General features: G+C 41.7%; 1 long non-coding RNA gene across 6 annotated transcripts in view; it reads right to left on the bottom strand.

The window, feature by feature from the left end:
- The window catches only part of LOC107309733, a 269,937-nt gene extending 254,227 nt beyond the window's left edge, over window positions 1–15,710 (bottom strand). For 4 of the 6 annotated variants that reach the window (XR_004306132.1, XR_004306134.1, XR_004306135.1 and 1 more), the window contains exons 1-2: window positions 15,531–15,709; window positions 12,171–12,487 (exon numbers count right to left, since the gene is read on the bottom strand). This is a non-coding gene — a long non-coding RNA (uncharacterized LOC107309733). Of the gene's footprint in view, window positions 1–12,170; window positions 12,488–14,448; window positions 14,627–15,530 lie in introns of those variants that run through there. The other 2 variants (XR_004306137.1, XR_004306133.1) reach the window with 2 other exon arrangements.
- Between the last annotated feature and the right edge of the window lie 5,091 nt (window positions 15,711–20,801).

The following is a 20,801-nucleotide window of genomic DNA, read 5'->3' as shown; positions in this document are numbered from 1 at the left end:
GAGGCAAGAAAACAAATGTATGTATATTCTTACAAGCTTTTGAAAATCAAAACTGTCAGTATCCTTGTAGCTTTACTTGTTCTTGCAGCAAATAACCTGCACTCTTGGGTTTTACTTAAAAATGGTCCACACTCAATATATTAAAAGGTTGGCTATCAAAAGAAGCCTTTGGATGTGAAATTTTGCTGCATTCGAAATGAAATCCTCATTCTTTCTCACCCACAACCTTTTCTTATCTTCACCCCATCAAACAAGACAAAAGAGACAACACAAAGGTTTGCATAGTACATGGCAAAAAATCTACTTGCAAATGGAAGGAACACAGGCAGTTGACAGAAAACCGCACAAAGATAAGCACAAGTGAAACAAATTCTCAGAGCTCATCAACTAAGGATCCCTGCAGGAAATGTGAATAAAAGGTCAAAGATAAATATGCCTGCTTCCTTTAACACCCACCCAAAAGCATGCATGCACTCATACATGCATACGCATACAGATGCTCTCCCTTTTACTTGGATCTCTAGTTCCCTCATTCCATTTAGATGTATGCCTTAGGATCCATTGCTTAGAAGGATTTAATGTTATCTAAGCCTTCCTCAGAAACCCACCCTCTCAACTCCAGCTAACAGAATTGTTGTATTCACCCTGTATATTGGCACATAAAATTTCTTTAAGATTTAAAGTGCGTAATAAATATGAAAAACTCCTCAAAACTGCTTTGAAGTACAACATTAACCAAATCAAGACAAATATCCTCAAACTTCACCAGTTACTAAGCAAACAAAAAGAACTATAAAGGTATTACCAACAAAGAAAAAAAGGATAAAGAAAAAAAGCATTTTCCCTTAACATTTGTATTTAATCACAAAACATTATATAATTTAGGAACAGAAGAATCACAAATGTTTCACTTTATTCTTCAGTAACTTCATTGGTCCACTACTTCCAAGCATACCAAAGAGTGTCATTAACTAGCCAAGGACTACATTAAATTTATTCACAAATAGCAAAGACTCTGTCTTCTGGTGGCATATTTTGCCTACATGGATCTGCCAAATAGCAGCAGTACAGCTGTACGCAGATCCTAATGTCCTGAGAACACTGGAGGCTCCATAATTTACCAGAGACACTTATCTGGCAGTGAGAATGTGAATCTGATAGGCTGCATTACTCAGACCGATCCCAGTGACCACCTCTAGCTTAGGCTTTCCTACTCCAGCTGTGAATTAGAGACACATACCAGATCACATCATTCCTCATAGACATTGAGACCAGCACTTGCATCCTCCTAATTTGACTGAAAAAATAAATGGAAACCTTAATGTTCCTCAGACATGCTCTATTAATGAAGGCCATAAAGCAAGTAGGAAAAGATGTCAGTGATACTGGACTCATGGCTCTGTTCTAATGCACTATACTGAGTGCTTCAATAGATGCACACAATTTAAAAAAAAAATAACAATCACATATTAAATACAATCTATATTCACATGAATTTGCATATGGATTTCTAGTTAAAATTATTATTAACAAGCACAATAAGATTACCAGCAAGTGCATTACGACTCTATGAGCATCAAATATGCATCCTAGGCTGCCTTTTTCTCCTGCTTATCTTTCCTGTTTGGAATGTTAAACTCCTGTGCTATGTAAATGAAAATATTTAATCATGCAAAGCAAAGGGGAAAGGTTTATATTATTATAACAGAGTTAAAATTCTTTCTGCTTTAAGCTTAAATATAGAGAAGATTGCTGAGCATCTGTTAAGCATTTCAAAGTATTAAACTGCTGCTTTGTAAATTTTAAGAGCTACACGTGAACAATTTGAAACCTTTTGATGTTAATAAAATTACAGTAATGCATTCAGTTTTCATGGTCAAAATTAAAAGAAATCCGAAAGCTTAATGCAAATTCAAGGTGAGAAGCAAATGCAGAAAGAAGTTGCTTGCTTGCTGCAGTTTTTCAACTCTCATGGTAACCAAAAGAGTCTCGCTAGGATTTTATAATTGCAAATGAACAAAAGGCTAAGTAAGTGAAAGACAAAAACTTATCAGGAAAGCAGGACCTCAGAAGCAACCTGCTCATAGAAAGAGATCTCCTTCCTACCAAAGTTACCTACCAAAGGTATTGCCTTGCTCCAGAACCACCCCAGCACTTAGCAGCAAAGCAGATTTAGGCATTTGAAGGTTGATACCTCTGGTGTGAAGCCCTTCTCTCTTGTCAGTGCCTCCCTAAGCAGTTCAAGTCCAGTTCCACTGACCTAAGATCTTTGAGGCTTCCCCAGGCACAGAAAGCAATATCAACTTCAAACTCTTATTCAACATTATGACCTCTTCTGAAAGGCTGCAAATGTATTTTGGAAAAAGGGCTATGGAGTCACTCAATACTGTGTCCAGTTTTGGGCCCCTTGCTACAGGAAAGACACTGAGGCCCTGAAACATGTTCAAAGGAGGGCAACAAAGCTGGTGAGGGGTCTGGAGCACAGGCCATATGAGGAGAGGCTGAAGGAGCTGGGAATGTTCAGCCTGGAGAAGAGGAGGCTCAGGGGAGACTTCATTGCTCTCTATAACTTCCTGAAGAGCAGTTGTAGTGAGCTGGGGGTCGGCCTCTTCTCTCATATCATTAGTGATAGGACAAGAGGGAATGGTTTCAAGCTATGGCAGGGGAGATTCAGGTTGGACATTAGGAAATACTACTTCTCAGAAAGGGTGGTCAGGCACTGGAATAGGCTGCCCAGGGAGGTGATGGAGTCAGCAACCCTGGCGGTGTTCAAGGAACAACTGGATGTTGTGTTGAGGGACATGGTTTAGAGGGAGCTATTGGTAATAGGTGAACAGTTGGACTGGATGATCTTGTAGGTCTCTTCCAACCTTGGTGACTCTGATTCTGTGAATAATCACAATGAATATTTCCATTACTTCATACGTACTTTCTTTAGGATAGATTTGTTGAAGGTTAGGCCAGTGTTATGGTGCAGATGTAACTCTAGTCTGAGCCAGAATTCCTATCAGGTTTCTATCCTGGCACAGCCTACACCATAAGGCGTGCTATATGTTCTAAAGGCTCCACCTGCCTTGCTTCTCCCCCACCCCCCAAGAAAAACCTCACACCACTGAAGGCATTAAAATGCATTAAGCTAGGTGACTGCAAAATGTCACAAGTTCTCACCAACTCCACAGTTTAAGTGTGGGTTTTAATAGAAGCAATATTTCTTCATCGCCAGCCAGTGCAAGATTTGTTACCTATACAGTGACTCAACTATGACATTTTTTATGAGTGATATGCTAAACTAATTAACATTAACCTCGCAGAAGAATCTGGCATAAATTAGGGCCTGTTTCAGTTAAAGATACAAAGGCTTCTATACTGATAGTTTTTCCTAAAATGAAAGACTGTGATCCTTGAAGTATGAGATTTAGTTTTAAAATTAACTGATCTCAATATTCTATGCTGATTTTTTTTTTTGGAACACATTCTCAACATAGAATAGGGCACATGCATCTAGTTTAATAATTATCAATCCAAGAGCGAGAGAACTAAGATAGAACACAAGCCACACAAAATTTGTAAGAAAAAATAAACATGCTGTTATGCTTAATGAATTATTTGCTCCCCTCACTATTTGGAAAACATGAAAACTAAAGATATTAATGTCTATAGATTTCACCAGCTCCACTACACAGATAGCATAGTGTAGACTCAAGCGTAGATATCAAAGCAGTATTTTTCAGGGCCTTAATTTTTCCATCTTAAAACAGACAGATAAGAGGAAGACCAAGTCAAAAATAACTGAAAATACATATTGCAACACTAATTGTCCAATGAATATGCCAACCTTCCAATGAGTGCACACTGGTCCTCTTCACAGAGAAACCAGATTCACTAACTCCACAATACCATACGTGTTTCTGACAAGGGGTTGTTATGCCACATGCAACCCACGTCTCTCCCTAAAGCTTCCCTTTTTTATGTGGAGGACATTGATCTTACCTGAGCAGAACTGGAAGTACTCTGTTACACTTTCTATAATTTGCACTGATTGCAATCTATAACAAATTATTGTCAAGATGTTAATCCAGGCATTGACCTGAAATAATAGTGTCTAACTTCACAGTTCTCCTCAGCCTGGAAATGTTTAGAGTTTAAGAACAGGAGTAAAAACACAGCAGAGTACCACCATTTGAAAAACAACAAACAAAATCCACACACAACTTAAAATGCACAGCACTGGGCAGCAGTCTTAAGCATAGAGGTTTGCAAAAGTATCCTTACTCTTTTTTTCTGCCCTACAATTTCTCAGACCTGTCATCTTACCTCACTGTCTTTTGCAGCTGAATTCAAGGCAAAAAAAACTATTTCAAGTGCAACATGTAATCCAAGGTCAAAGCAGTAGTTTGATTTTTATTTTTTTTTTTTTCCATATTGGAAAAAGGACAGAAATTAATCTGTGAACAGTTCTGGTCTTCCATTGCAAAAACCCTTCCACCTGTCTCAAACACAGTCACTAATATGTCTGCAATGCATCAAAACCACAGTGAGCACACGCCACATTGTTGGCAATCAGAATTATTCTTACTGAAGATGCTAAAATATTTTTAAAAGCACAAAAAACAACAACAACATACTAGTTTCTCCAGCTACTTCAAATTCTACAATTCTACATTCTGTTTGATTTGAAGCAATTCTATCAAGCCAACATATGTATATACACTTATACACACAGGCACATAAAAATTAACCCCCTCAACTGCCAGTTAAAAATAAAAAATAGCCTGTTTCAACGTTTGTAGTAGTTCTGCTTCAGATACACCCCATTGCTTTTCAGCAATATCTTCTGAAAGAAAGGGAGAAGGGGAGGAGTTAGCAGCCTGCCTGAGACTGAGATAAAGCATTTTACAACTAATTACAGTAGTATTCTCTCAGTATAGCCCTGATCACTACTAATTCAATAGTCGCTTTTCCATTATGTTTCTGACCGATAAGGATTTGCACACAGGATGTATTCTAAGAAACAAATTGGTAAACTGGAACAGGTTGTGTATTTCAAGTAGCTAAAATCTCAAATGAAAAAGGAACACAGCAAAGAAAAACATTAACACAAACAACAGAAGTGGAGGCTGGGAATGCATGAAACATTGTTTCTAACAGAAGGGAAGAAAAATAATCATGTTTCCTTCATGAAGATGCTTCGAGCATCATTCCTTTGGTTTTGGGCTGTAAGTATGGGGAGCGCACACACATACAGATTCACACGGGTAATTCTAAGATACTACACTAAAATGCATTTAAACTCATACTCAACACCTTTCTTATATAAGACACATAGATTGAGATGGAGTCTACGTAATCTTGCATCCAGATGCACTGTGTAGTCCAAAACTGACATTAAGCAAATTGTCCAAGTCTTCAGGGAGAAGGAGTGACTTTATGCTTTTGTTGTCTTCAAAACTCCCTTTTCAGTCCTATTACCAAGTGTAGAATGAACCTGTAGAATTGTGCTGTCATGAGCACAAGTCAGTCTTCTACCTCCACTGCCTGAGCACTGGAATTCCTGCAGGAGCAAGACCTTAATCTCTTTCCAGCTAATGCCAGTAGCTGCTGTCTAGAGAGTAACTGAGTTGACAATATAGATTTTTTCAGACTAATTTGTTTTTGCAAGCTGTATTCTTGTTTATGCTTTAGAAGCAATAATCACTCAACTTTTCTCTCAATTTAAACATGGTTTTTCACAGTGCATTCAAATCATCGAATAAATTAGGCTGGAAGTGTTCATGCATCAAAGTCTTCTGGAGATCTAGGGCACAGATTTTAACCCTACACAACAGAGAAGCTTTGAAATGATAAAGCCACATAATACATATATTAAGATGCTATGAAAACAGTGTTCACAAATCCTGAAGCTGAAAGATATCTGCATGATAAAGAAAAAAACAGTTGATTTTAGTAATGTTTTCCAATATTCCTTTTTCAACTGTAGCAATTAAATAAATTTTAAAATACAAAAGCAATGCAGTGAACACAGACAGTTGTGAACAAGAACCACCACCTCCACTGTCTGTTTTTCACTAAGAATCAATTCTTAAACACACTCCACAAGTTTGAATAAACAGAATTGCAGCCTATATTACAAGACAAAACTTTGTGAACATGGCAAACTCAAATCTCAGACAAGGAAAGCACATCCTCATCTCAGAAGTTCTCATCGTTACCAACACTGTTTCTTTGCCGTTTCTAACGTTTCTTTGCCATCTTTGCCGTTTCTAACTGTTGCAGCCTGAAGATGTCAAACAGCAGCAACTGCAGAAAGCACAGCCAATCCCATGCTCCCATCCCACCAGGGTACCCAAGGAGCTATATCAGCTCAGGTCACCCTCACCACCAACACAAGTGCAGTCACAAATATGCAAGCTCAGCTGAGACACACAGCACTTAACAGATCACACCCAGCAGTGCCATTATATAGCTAAATTGATTCCGGACCTAGTGTAGTGCACAGACTGGTGTTGTGCTATGCACAGCAAGAGTAGCAGTTTGCACATACCTCAGTGCTCACTGCATAGTATAGATATCTTCTTTTGTTATTTCAGAGTATGCACAGATGTATAGTTGGAATATTACAAGAACAGTTGTAAATAGATAGCCAGAGAGTATCTAAGGAAAACACTCACCAACTCTGAGGCCTTCAGTCAAGACGGATAACATTGAGGATTGCCAACAGAACTCCACAAAAAAGCAATCTCCAGAAAGAGATGCTTACCTTAGTGGTGGTAAGGCCTTAAAATGGGATCTAGGAGAGGTGGAGTCAAGCCCCACACCTTCTGGGAGCACAGCTGAATTACCTTCACCTGTGCTTCTGCACCTGATTAATCACTTGCCTCAGATGGTTAATCAGTGGCTCAGGCTGTGATCAACAGTTTCCCTTACAACAGAGTAATACAGAAATACCAACTGAAAGCCAGCCTGCAACTTCTGAAAGATATCTAAAAAAGCAGCTACACAAAATCTCAGCTCCAAGATAATCTCTAAATTGCATATGCAATCCCCAAACCACTTACCTAAATGAATCCTTGCCTTAAGCAATATTGCAAAACCAGGCAGCAGAGGCTAACTCATATCCTCCAATGAAGACAAGAGTTGTTTTTGAAAGAAATTTTACTCAAAACATGCAGTGCTAAAGTTAACTTCAATTCACCATGCAGCATTAAGCAGAAACAATTTTATCATTTACCATGAAGAAGCCAATACTGCTGATCTCTGAAATATTTATAACCTGTGTTACAGACGTTTAAGGATTTCACTACATTTTCACATTAGAAATACTCAGATGGCACAAGCCTTCAGGCACATAAATTATGACAATTTCCACAATATCCACCTCTCTCCTCTCTACCACATCAATCACCAGATACCAGCCCTTGTATTCAAGATTCTTCACCACTTCCTTTCCTCATTTAACATTGCTAGCTCGTAATTAAATCAAACCACATCTTTATCCACACAGAATAACCATTCATAATGTCCACTTGCTGCATTTTATGACTACTGTGTGCCTTCACCACTACACCACCACCCCATCCACCTGCCATACCTGTAAGGTTTCCCACAAAAATGGGTGGGTCTACTTCACTGAAGAAGCAATGGAAGGGGCTTCCAGGTCAACACTACATTCATATTCACATGCAGGACATAATGCAGCACTTTTCATGGACAAAATGCTTTAGGATTAATATTTAAGGGGATATATATATTTATATATATATATAAATACTGGAACACATAAATATATATATAAATGCAATATAATTCACAGGTTGGCAATACTGTACCTAAATGGAAGAATAGCTTATTTTACTATTTAAGTATTAATAAACTATATAGAAAATTTAATCATTTTGCTATTTTTTTGCAGGAACAAACACATTTAGATTAGGTATGAGCATTTTCTTCATCCTTCTTCTTTGTACAGAATCAAACATGGTATTGTACAGTGTAAGATATTTGTATATATGAATATAGACTCTGGACTTGTAGCTATCTTATAACCTTCCAAGGGGTGTACCATCCCTGTCCTTCTGCCAAGATCACATTTAATCTTGTGTTAAAAATATTCCTAATTCTCCTACCTTACCAATCTCCCTCTACCTAACCCAGCCATGTCTATGCATTTTAATCACAAAAAGGTCAAGGTATATCAAGCGCAATAGCACACTATCTCAGACTTCGTAAACAGTTTGTGACAAGTTTCATGTTACGACAATGCAAGCAAAAAAAAAAAAAAAATCAAAATAGAATCTGCTGGTGAGTCAGAAAGCTTCCTGCTACACAAAAACAGAATCGAGAGAAAGGAAACTGTATTCCATAAAACATATATATCTATTTTGACACAGGTAATAGCACTTTACACGAAGTACCTCAGAAGGTGTGGAAGCTTCCTGTTCATTATAAGTTTGCATGCAGCATTTCTGAACCATAACTATAACAGATTTCAAGCAGCAACTCCCCATCTAGCCTTGGTGAACAGTCCTTTCTCTCTTCTGGAATTTGCTCACACAAAGGAAAAACAAACCTACTCCAATATTGATTTTGGTTTTCTTGTACCTCAAGTTATTCCATAAAGTGAAAATCAAGTGAAAGCAGAGAAAGAAGAAAATACTGAGCTCAACGATACAGCTCATGAGATTCCATCAGTGCTGGGCTAAATAAAGGAAAAAACAAGGCTGACAAAAAAAAGAAAACAAACCCCACAGTGTTACCAATACCATTATCTTTGGAGCCAAAGCTACTAATTCAGCTGCATTTCTGGGATCTGTGAGGCTGTTCCCAGCACCTGCGCATGGAGAGGTCACATTCCCTCGCTCCCAACTTGCCTTCAACTTGAAGACTGCTTCCCATTGTCCATCTCCTCCCAGTCACACATTACTCCTCAGAACATTCCCCTTTTCAGGGAGAAACTACCAAATTCCTGAAATCTGCTTCCCGAACTGTATTCCACATGCCAAGGAGGACTCTCTAGCAGACTTGGTGGAAAAGGAAACTCCTACACCCTGCACTGCCAGGACCTGGCCTTTCCTGTGGAGATGAGAAAGGCAGAGACTCAGGAAACCATTCACATCTCTGTTTCATCACAGAAACTGCATGTCTATTGCTTCTGGGAAGTTTTACCTCACCTGGGAATTCTGGAACTCACACTTCAACTGAAAGGAAAGAACAATCAAAACTTGAGTCCCTCCAGCACTTTCCTTTCTATTTTCCTACAGATTCTTCTTGAAGAAGATATTCTACACATCTCCACCATCATCTACCTAAAAATACAGATGTCACTGAGCCTGCTTTCTTCTCCTCTGCCCACTCCTCACAGCTCCAGCATTGCAGCTCACCCACCCATGACACACTGCAGGAACACTTCTTGCAGCATATTAAATCTCTTCTCTGTGGATGCTTGGTTAGCCTCAGACATTCCCAGAATCCCCCCCTTGTGCAGAGCAAGGCATTTTCACAGACAACAAAGTACACAGACTTCCTAAACTGAGCACATAGCCAAAAGGAGGAACTGTGTCTCTGAAAGTCTGAGTTCGGTTTACTTTGGTAAGTGAAATTTCTGCTAGCAGCGTGATTACCTCAGGGGTAAATAGGACTTCAGAGCTCAGCCTCAAGCCCAGGACGCTTGCAAAGACTTCCTTCTTGGACAGCCACAAGCAAAGCAAGCAGTGGACCAACTGCAACCACAAACCACCAGAACAAACCAGTGTGTAAAGAGGACTTCACACCCTTCTACAGAGCTAGTGTTACAACTAACTTAAGACCTGAAGATCTCCTCACAAGAATCAGCTCCTCACAGCCAGCTTCCTCTGGAGATGGGGAGGTTGATTCCTACACATTTTAGGACAGGTTCTCCCCATCGCCCCTCCTAGGGTAATCCTCCTTCCCCACAGCACTAATCCTGCATGCCTTACCAAGGCAAGCCCAATGGTGTCACAACCCTTTTGCTGCAACCACTCCAGGAGAAAGGGTCTGGGTCCCTTCTGCTGTGTCCTGCCTGGAGTCACCAGAAGTACAAAGGCCACTCCAAAAGTATTGCCTCTTATTTCATTATGTTGATCTACGATGGCAGAGGAGAATGGTGGTATGGCAGTAGTGGTTGAACCCTGCTGCCAAAATGTTGTTATATTTTATTGCTGTGCAAGAGACAGCAGCAGTGGAGCAGTCTGACAAAATAGCATCAGACATGGAAGTCTGTATGAAGAAAAATGTGTCACTGAAGTCCTCCATGTGGAAAAAATGGCTGCAACTGACGTTCACTGATGTTTGCTGAACATTGATAGAGACCAAGCAGTGGATGCAATCACAGTGAGGTGATGGGTGGTGCATTTCAGCAGTTTAGATATTTGTTTTATTGGAAGTAGCTCAAAGTAAGTTGAAGATAAACTTTATTCTTCCTCTTTATATCTTAACAGTTCTGTCACTTTAGTAATCATTGTCAGAAACACTAATGTATCTAATAACTTGCACAGCGTATCCTGAATCCTACAGCATTCAATCTATTTTGACTCTCAAGCCTAGATTAAAAAGTTGCCCCTATTTACACTATGTAAAAGTTCAGGTTTCAGTGTTTATGAAAATAAATGGCTTTCGCATTTACTGTTATGAAGAATAACAACCTTACAGATTAGCTTTCAGAAAGACATGAAAATGCCTAAGAAAAAACTGTCTGAGAAGAAAATCTGTACAGAAAAAAGACTGCAGTTTTGATTTCCTTTAAATATAAAAGTATAATGAGATGCCAGGTAGCAGCTCCAAATACTCTTATTTGCTACAATCCACTTCTTATTATTCTCTTCCCCTTTCCACAAACAGTGTGGGACATTCCTTTCCTCAGACTCCAAATTAAAGACTCTCATACCGCTAACTTAAGTCATACAAAGTTCAAAAGTAGTACTGATGCAGAACAATATTAAGAATAAACATTTAAATGTATGTAAATTGCATTTAGTAAGCAACAGAAATCCTGTCCTCAACAGTCAAGAAAATTAAGATTAGGTCTTTATTTAACAAGTCAGAACCAGGAAACGAGTACTGCATTTATTGCCTTTTGTATCTCTGTTTACAACTGGAAAGGATAACAAGTGATTATTTGTTCAGATTCCTATTCTGCTCCAAAGTAGGCCAGCCAGTTCAGCACTTTTCTTAAGATTACAAATATTTGTCTGCCCTACATATGGGCTAGAGCTGAACCAATCCGATGGGCAGAAATATACAGCAAAAGCAATTTTCATATCATTCATTTTCAGCTGTAACTGAGAAGTACACAGAACAGGTGCAAACTGATCCATTTTTAAAGAGTTTTAAAATTTGTTTTGTGATTTCAGTAGCTCACCAAGGGGAGCAATAATTTCCTCATCACTGGATTAACACTTAATATCTAGGTTCTTAAATAATATGTTATTTGTGAACAACTGCCTGACAGCTTGTTGTCTCCACTAGTTTTCATATCTATTTTGTACACTGGTTATCTCACATAATCACGTCTGCGTCCAAGAGACCCTCACAGCACTAGGACATTCATGATGCAAACACAGTCCACAAAAAGCATTTAAATCACACTTTAAAAACATATGAAACAAAAGCATTCCTGGAAAATTTAAGCTAAAGATTTCTATTTGCTCTCTCACACAAACTGTCCATAAGGCACTTCATCACAATTTGGATGAAGAGAGGTTAAATAATAGCATGTTGCAGTCTTTAGTTCAACTCAAAATAGTAACACGCCTTAAAACAAAGTTGGCCATTTGGAAGATCACAGCTATGGAAAATGCTTTGCTTAAACTGTTTGTAACTTATTTTTAAAGGAAAACAATTAGTCCAATTTTCTCTAGAGATGCTAAGCACTCCTTTGACTCAACAAAGTAATTACCTTAAAAATATTGGCCAACTCTAAAGACATAAATTTTGTCATATTCAGTTGTTCTTTCATCAATTCTTTCATTAGTAAGACATTTCTGTGTTATTACACCACTCAAAACTATTAGTAGACATCAACACTGGGGTAAAGACAGAAAAAAAAGAAAAAGAAAAAAACAGGTTAAAAAGCAAGTTTACTTAAAATTTAGCCAATGTGCTTAGTATTTTGATATATGAGATGACGTTTTTGCAACAGTCAGAGGGAAGCATACCTTACGTTATCTGCAGAACCTCTGTGTCAGACAGCAATATAATCCAAATGGTTAACAGCAGTATTTCCCACAATATCCTCATGTTTCTGCAAAAGCTTCTTCATCTTCTCCCAGTAGCCTATTAATTTACACATGTTTCTGAGCAGTGAAGACATCAGGTCTTCACACCATCACTGTGTGGTACAGTTTGATCCATGTCAGCCACCTCCTGAGGACACCCAAGTTGTATTCCACCAATGGAAGGATAACAAGTATGGCACCCAGCAAAGACTGATGTTTTGGTGAGCATCCTGTTCTCCAGACAGCCACGTTTTGACCTGTTTGAATAAGAAAGTGTTAGTTTGGAACTACAACTCTGCCACACCACTTGGGAACTAACAGAAATGCAAAGTTACATTCTTCCGAATAATTTCAAACATGTATTTCCTCACTGTTTTAGATACTCAAAGCCTAGTGATAGCATCTCACTTCACAAACGCTGCCAGACTACAGTGTAACAGACAATTTGAGATGGACGCTGTTGGGTTTGTACTTCCATGGCTTTAAGAAAAAGGCTTTAATATTTCTGCTGCAAGTAGTAACAATGAAGTTTACCAACCCTTTGAAAGGAAATGCATCAGGATGGCGGAGGGGAGACCTAATGATGCTGCCTGCAATGATCTTTCACTCCAGCCCCAGCTCTGTGTCCCATGCAGGCAGTGGCACCAGCATCACCTGGCTCTGGTAGCACAAGCACAACTACTGACACTCAACCCAGCAAGGAATAAGCCAAAGTCACCAAAGAAATACCTGACTATGCTGCTACTCCTGCCACATCATTGCTTCCGGAGTATGAGCAGCACATTTGTGCTTAGGTTGGCAAGGAAGAGAGAAAAGTTGGAGTTCTCTGAGCAAGATGGAATAACTATACAAAAAACAGCACTGGGTCTGCCAAGAGGGAAGGGAAAGGGAGAGCAGAGAAAACAAGCTTCCACATCAAGGACAAGGGAGAGGAATAAGAGGAAGCTTTCAGTGTGAAGGAAGCATGTGCACAAAGAAAAAGAAAACAAGAGAAGCAGAGGGTGAATATGTGCGGATGCACAAGAACTTCTGTTAGAAGTTCTGTATAACTGAGTAACATGCATTTGGGACATATCATGGAGGAATAATTTTGGAAGAGAGAAGGAGAATAAACTTTGTTATTTGCTTGACATGACAGAAAACCTTCACGTATCCATAGATGCAGTGAGAGACACGCGAAATGAAAGACTCGGGAAGAAGATTTTCATGGGGAATGCGAATATAAGCATAGAACTAGAAGAGTAGGTGGAAAAGACCAGGAGGACAATGTATGACAACAGAGAGAGGGTGGAAAAGCAGAGAGGCCAGAAATTCTGGAGTGCTGTGAGAAGGAAAATGGGAAAGAAGTAAAACAAAGTAAAACAAAACAGCACAAGAAGAGAGAGAACTGGGATGAAGAAAAGCAGTGGTTGTTAACACAGAAAAAATGGAAAGGGAAATAAGAAGGTAGTAAATTAACTACAGAAAAAGAATGCAGAAAAACAAGAGAGTTTAGAAAAAATACAAAGAGCATAAGAGCAAGCTTTCAGAAGTTGCGACGCTTCATAGAGAAAGTGCAAACACCAGAAGGAGCAGAACAAAAACCCAAGGCAACCCAACTTTTTCAGATGGATGAAACAGCGCTGTGTAGGAGATGACAATCGAGGACGGGCCGGACCGACCCCTCTCTCTCTGTTCCCATTCTCTATCCTCCCTCCGGTCCCTCCCAACTAAGCGGTCCCCGCGCACCTTGCCGGGAGCTGCGGAGCAGGACGCTCAGCAATAGATCCTTGGCGCCCTGCGGGACCCGACCGCCTCGGTGCCCTCGGCCCGGCCCCGGCACCCCCTGTGCTCCCAAGGTTCTCCTGTGTTCAGCTTTGTTCTGTTCCACCTCTTAAAAAGTGCACTCAGGCGCACGGAACTCTCAGAGCCCACTCAAAAAGAAATCAATGAAGCCGCTGAAACAACTCACCGAGCGGGTACAGCGCTCAGAGGGGGCGAGACATCCCCCTACCCACCTCCCACCCCCCACACACACCTCCTCCCCCGGGTGTCGGCGCAGAAGTCCGGGTCTCTCCCCCAGCCCATACCTGCATGTGCTCCACGCAGTACAAAGGGCGGCCCCGGCCGCAGCCGTCCCCTTCGCGCACTCCGCAGCCAGAGCGCGGCCGGCGAGGGGGGGGGGGGGGGGGGGGCGAGGGAGCGCTCAGAGAACAATAAGCCCGAAGACAAGTCGTACCTTCTGCTTTCTTTACACTGCTAACCTCAGTTTCCTCACGAGCCTACAGCCGGGCTGAGCTCTTTGAAGAGGCGGGAGAGACGGGAGAAAGTTGCCTCAATTTCTCCGGATAAAGTTGCCGAAGATGAGCTAATCCGGGAGAGATGCGGAGTTCACCCGAGTTTCTCCTTTTGTTCAAGTTGCCCGAGCAGACAAAGAGCCGCCGGCGGCGGCAGGTCCCCGCTCCCCACCCCCCCACCCCCCCATCCCCGGCCGGGTCCGCCGTGCCCTCTCCCTCAATCGTACCCTCCCCCCCCCCCAGCTTTCCACCTCCATCGTCCCCCCACGGCCCTGGCGCAAAACTTTCCTCACACTGAACCTCCTGGAAGAAAAAAAATAAATAAAAGAAAAAGAAAAAAAAAAAATTCAAGGCTGGTTGAGGGGTGGAAAGGGGGAGCAACATCTCTCAAATCATTATTTCCGGTAGATGCACCTCTTTGTTTGGATTCCCCCGACTGTCAGTGAGGACAGCCTCTGGGTATCGCTTAGTCGAAGCGCGCAGAATGAGACGGGTAAACACGGGACGTAAAGGAAAATAACTTTGGGAGAAGAGAAAAAAGAAAAGAGAGAAGAAAAGAAAGAAAACCCCCGGAGTTGCGAAACGAACCCTTTTTACATGGACACGGGAAGTACATAAATAAACAACTGAAGGGGAATTTGGGAAGACCGTTGCATCTCCTCCCCCCTCCCCTTCGTGCATTTCCCGAGAAAGGAACGAAGGAGCCCCCCAAAGCCCCTTGCAGCGGCCGGCCCCTGGCATCCCTACCTGTTGCGTAAAGCGCGAAGCAGGGGCTGACAGCATCCGTCCCGAATAACCGAAGGATGAGGACCCGCGCCCCCTTACCTGCCCCCGTCTCCCCCACGGGTACACCGTCTTCAGCCCCTCTGGGCACTGTCCGGAACCCGCTGCCGCCCCCAGCCCTGCCCGGCCCCAGCCCGGCGTGCGGCGGCCGTCGGGGCGCCGAAGTCCCCGGCGAAAGTTTGGCGGGGCGGGGCGCGCTCGCAGCGAGACAAAAGAAGCGCGGAGCTGAGCGGCAACTCACCTTGGAAGGAGAAAAGAGACCGAGGGAGGCTGCATGGGGACCTTCTGCCTCCCTCCTCCTCCTCGTCCCGTGGGCGCGGAGCCGCGCTACCGGGTGCGTGCCCATCTGCGCGGTCGGCTCAGCTCCGCCGCAGGTCCTCTCCCCGCTGAACAAAGGCGCGGGGCAGCGCCCCCCCTCCCGCCCCGTCGATGCCGAACTTTCTGTCCCCCCTACCCCCTCCCCTCTCCGGGACGGAGTAGCACGTCGAGGCCGGGGGTGCCGCCGCCTTTTGTCTGCACGCGGGAGCGTGTGTCCGTACGGGCGGGGTGCGCGCCGCCCCCGTCCCCCAGCACTGTCGCAGCGCGCTGACTGGGCTCTAAAGATACCCCATGCACAACTCACGGCTTTTTCTTTTTCTTTTCATTTCTTTTTCTTTTTTTTCTTTTTTTTTTTTTTTTTTTTCCTTCCCCCTTAAGAACTTGAGGAAGTGAGCTGGAATTGATACTTAGGAGCCGCACGCACCCACCGTGGTAGGACGAGCTTTGTTCAAAGTTAGAAAACAGAGGATGATGCCGAGATAGGTTTTTTTAGATGAGAGAAAAACAGGATGGGAAGGGCACGGTGAGGCAACATTATTTATCCTTTGGTGTCCTGTTGACACCTTCTGCAGCCCCTGATCACCTAAATCTCTTCCTTTTTCCTTCAGCTCCCTCCACGAGCAACTTAACAGTCCCTCTTCCAGCTCCCTCTTTCCACTTTCCCACGTTGGGCCTTTCATTCAAACCATTCCTTCCTACCCAACACAGTCAGCCTCAAAGCTTCATTCTCCCACATAATTCTCCTCCTGGGTCAAACTTCTATCTTTATGCCACAGAGAAGCATCTTAGTCCCTCTAGCCCACTGTCACTCCAGCTATGGTTCCCTTTGTCTCCCTTAAGGACCAGCTGTAGCCATTGCACTGCCCCAGCTATGCAATGGGTGCTCCTCTCCTTCTGTGCCCTGCTGCAATTCGCTTTGCTATTACTTTTGGTCCTGAAAAGGGAGCGCCTAATGCAGGATAGTACTGGGCAGGTGACATGCCCTTATTAATTCTTCCCTACTATTCCTTTCACCTTATTTTCCTCTTCTGCATTGTGCCTGGACCAACTATTGCAACACTTTTGTAACTTCCTCCTGAGTTATTTTCTACAGACTGCTTCTCCTTTCTTTCACTTTCTGACTTCTTCCACCAATCCTAGATTTCTATTCTCTCCACCTGCACTGTCTCCAACCTTTTATTCTCTTTTTCCACCTCCTCACCTTTGGTGTTTTCAATCCTCCAGTATCGTGAGGGGAAGAGGAATGTTGCCTACGTTGTAGCCCTTTCATTACTTCCATCCTTATTGTCTCCATTTTTCCAACATGCTCACTTCCAGTACCATACATTGATCTCCAACCAACCTGCTGAAGACAAATTCAAGCCTCGTGTATATACTTTTTTCTTCTGTTTTTTTTCTTTCAGATGGCCCAAAAACCAGTGGAAGGGCAAACTGTGGCACAACCAAAAAACATAAAGGACAATACTTTGCAGTATGTTCTGGAAAAGCACACAATGCAAAAGTAGTTCCTGATTTAATGGAATCTGTGGGTTTTTATCCAAGACATCTTGCCTGAAGATACTGCTTGCTAGGAACTTGTGACAATAGATGCAAGCTGAGTTAGAGCTTCCTTCAAAAGGAAAGAAAGGAATAAAGAAGGAGGGAAGGAGGGAAGGAGGGAAGGAGGGAAGGAGGGAAGGAGGGAAGGAGGGAAGGAGGGAAGGAGGGAAGGAAGGAAGGAGGGAAGGAGGGAAGGAGGGAAGGAGGGAAGGAGGGAAGGAGGGAAGGAGGGAAGGAGGGAAGGAGGGAAGGAGGGAAGGAGGGAAGGAAAGAAGGAAGAAGGAAGGAAGGAAGATAGGAAGGACAGGAAGGAAGGAACAGGAAGGAAGGAAGGAAGGAAGGAAGGAAGGAAGGAAGGAAGGAAGGAAGGAAGGAAGGAAGGAAGGAAGGAAGGAAGGAAGGAAGGAAAAGAGAAGCACATTAATTTCTAGTACAGGCTGCTTTGAAACAGGATATGTCTCTATCTTTTTACTTCATTATGAGGAACGAAGATTAACTAATCATTTGTGCAGAAGCCACTGGTTGCCTAGGGTCCCCTAATCATGGCCTGGTTATATTCAATACACACAAAGAAAAGACAGTTGCAGCTAACATGTAGCTAATTGAGCAAAGATGAGAGAGTAGGGGGGAAAAATGATTCAAAGGGCAAAAATGGGATGTGTTTTACAAAATAAACCACCAAATAATTTTTTCTATAAGAAAAAGATAAAATGTCATCTGCAGTCAAGATAATAAAACACGGTGAAAATCTTTGTCTAGGTAAAGGCAACCATTAAACATTGAAAAGGAATACATAAAAAGCAAGGAAAAGAGAGCAACTGATGATAATTAACACAGAACAGAAATTACAGAGTGTAGAAATCACTTGGAAAAATCAAAACCATTACAGCAAAATCCATGTTTGGAATGGATGGAACACACATAATTGTACAGTAAGAGCAGAATAACACATCTGTTTCCTAATGATGCTTGTAGGCTTGTTGGTAGAGATGGGAACATTTTTAATTATTAAACAGAATGTACTACTCATCGTATCCATGTTCAGTAAACAGAAAGATAAATACTGCACATCAATCACGACCTACTCTTAGGTCTGATAGAAACTGAAAAGGCTTTGGGGCAGCATCTAGTCCCAGTAAACATTATATACTTAGCTTCAGATGCCTTAGCATTGGAAATGTCCGCGTGACGAGATTTACATCACAGTGATGTTCGGTTTAATAAACGTTGGAACTATAGGGAAATTATAGGGGTCTATTGCCAATGTTGTGTCAATATGAGAAAAGAACATGCCAAATGACAGTACTGCCTGACATCGGTCTCTTGCAAAATAATGGAAAAATCTAACACAGAATTAAACTAGAAGATGAATACAGAAAACAATCATGATTCTAACACATAATTCATTTAATTCTTTATGCATTTATGTTTCACTACAGGTATTTAGGTTTCACTAGAGGAGGGACCTGAATGTGGACAGGCAGCTTTGCATGCTGATGTGTGCTCTGAAGGACATCACAACAGTGAAGATGTTGCCTATGGCAAGCTAATGGTTAGACACTTCCGGAGAGTAGTGATCTCTTGCTCCAGAATAATGGGGACAAGTGGCTTAAACTACTGATGCTCACTCTTTAAATCTTTGATTCTCCACACTGCACAACTGCATTCTTTTTACTTTTTTCAACTTCAGATTCTGCTTCCCAAGCATCCTAAAGGAGAAAGCTTCAGTGGGATTCACTCCCTGAGCATAAATCCAGGGCTTTTAAAATCAGAAAAGGCCATTAAGTGATCTAGTTTGACCTTCTACATAATTGAACAGAAAACGTAATCCAGTTTCTACTTGGTTTATCCCAGGTTATACCCTTTTGAAACCTCAGTTCCAGGAAGGCTTTCCATCTTGTTGAAACATCAAATGATAGACAGCCAAAAACTTCCCCTGTGAAACAAGTCAGCTCCAACCCTTACTGTTAAAAAACAACAAATCTGTGTTTTAAATATATATATATATATATATGCTTTGTCTACTAAATTGTTGGATTTCTTTATTTTTGTTTGTTTTTTCCTCTTTTTGTGTCTTAGCACTATATTAAATTAGTGTAGAGCTAATTTTATAAATGGGAACCTAAAAGCAAGACTGGCTGCATAGGACAGGAAACCTTCCTGCAGAGATAATACACTTACAGGATTGTTTTAATCTCTTTGAAGGATTACTTGCATTAACTTATTTAGGTTCCATTACATTTAGCAAGAAAATACACAACTGCCTAAGGCTCTCCAGATGAAAGGTCTTTTGGACTCTGACATGCAACAAGTACTTGGTAGCCATTGATGGCAGTTGTCATTATGAAACGTGCATCAGTACCACAGCAGTGACATGAAGCGCTTTAAACCTCATACAGATGCTGTAAGCACCTACCACAATGCAAAGTACAGTTCAGGATGATTTTGAGTGTTTCTACCACTTCCCCCCCACCGCCAAAGGGGTCTTCTAATTGAAGGTCCTTCTAATTGATCTTGTAGAAACCCAAGATATATATATATATTATATATGTTATATATATATTGTATTATACATCTCAAACAGAAAAAAATATATAATCAAAATTATTCTCTGGCTTACATTGAAAACATCAGTCTTTCTAATTGTTTTTGTTCATTTGTTTGTTTAAGAAAATGTCATGTAATATTAGCAAATAGCCTGGCCTAGGATCTTACTCAGTGTGATCCCTTTGGTTCATAAATCTCAGTAGACAGTTGAATAGTTACAAAATTCAGGGGATGTAAAATCCTTCTCTTGATACATGCTGAGAAAGAAACAGAAAAATGCCAGGGAAAGAATTTGAGTCATACTAACAATCTTGGTCTGTCTTACCAGGGGGCTGTGCAACTGTGTTATCATATCCAGCACTTCTCTGTAGTTTAACAACATGTCATTGTGCCTTACTAGTACAACTAGTTAGGCAGGGCTTTAGTGGCTGGCCCAACATCTAATAGGAGATTTCCCCATCTCTGCAGCCATAGATGGTTCTCCAAAAACACACTTCTGCATCATGTGGCATACTGTGGTTATGCAGTCTGCAGCCCTCCAAAACAAAACAAACAAACAAAAAGAGAGTAAAGGTAAGTCCACAACAGCTTGCATGCTTCCACTGTTTACAGGGATAGGAGAAAGACTCGGAAACAAAGCTCCTCCTGACCTTGGACATCCCTACACCAGCAAGACCTCATGCCATGTGTCAGCTCTTCGGGGAGAGCTGGTCTGCATGGACACACAGCTGCAACCTTTAAGAGGAAGAAGGTGGATGACAGGCTTCTCCCTGCTACCTCACCAGAGGCCATGCAAGTGGGAAGAACCTTCCCCTAGCCCCAGGCTGTCAGAGCTATCACAGGGATGCTTTGTAAATTCAGCACTTAAAAACACAATGGGGATTTTCCTCGGTGTGTGATGAGACATCCTCCTGATCATAGCCCTCGCAAGCCAGTTCCATTCTGCTGCTTTCATTCCGGCCACCTGGTATCAGCCTCTTGCATCTCCAAGTCTTACGAGTTTGACTATTTTCCTGTGGAAATAGGTATGACAAAAATACTCCTCATTGTGAAGGACAACAGAATATTATTAGTTTTTGCAAGAAATAGCAGGGTCACCCTAAGCTCA

Source organism: Coturnix japonica, chromosome 2 (genome assembly GCF_001577835.2).
Source record: "Coturnix japonica isolate 7356 chromosome 2, Coturnix japonica 2.1, whole genome shotgun sequence".
NCBI classification, from domain to species: Eukaryota; Metazoa; Chordata; class Aves; order Galliformes; family Phasianidae; genus Coturnix; species Coturnix japonica.
This window is presented reverse-complemented; position numbering and strand designations above follow the sequence as displayed.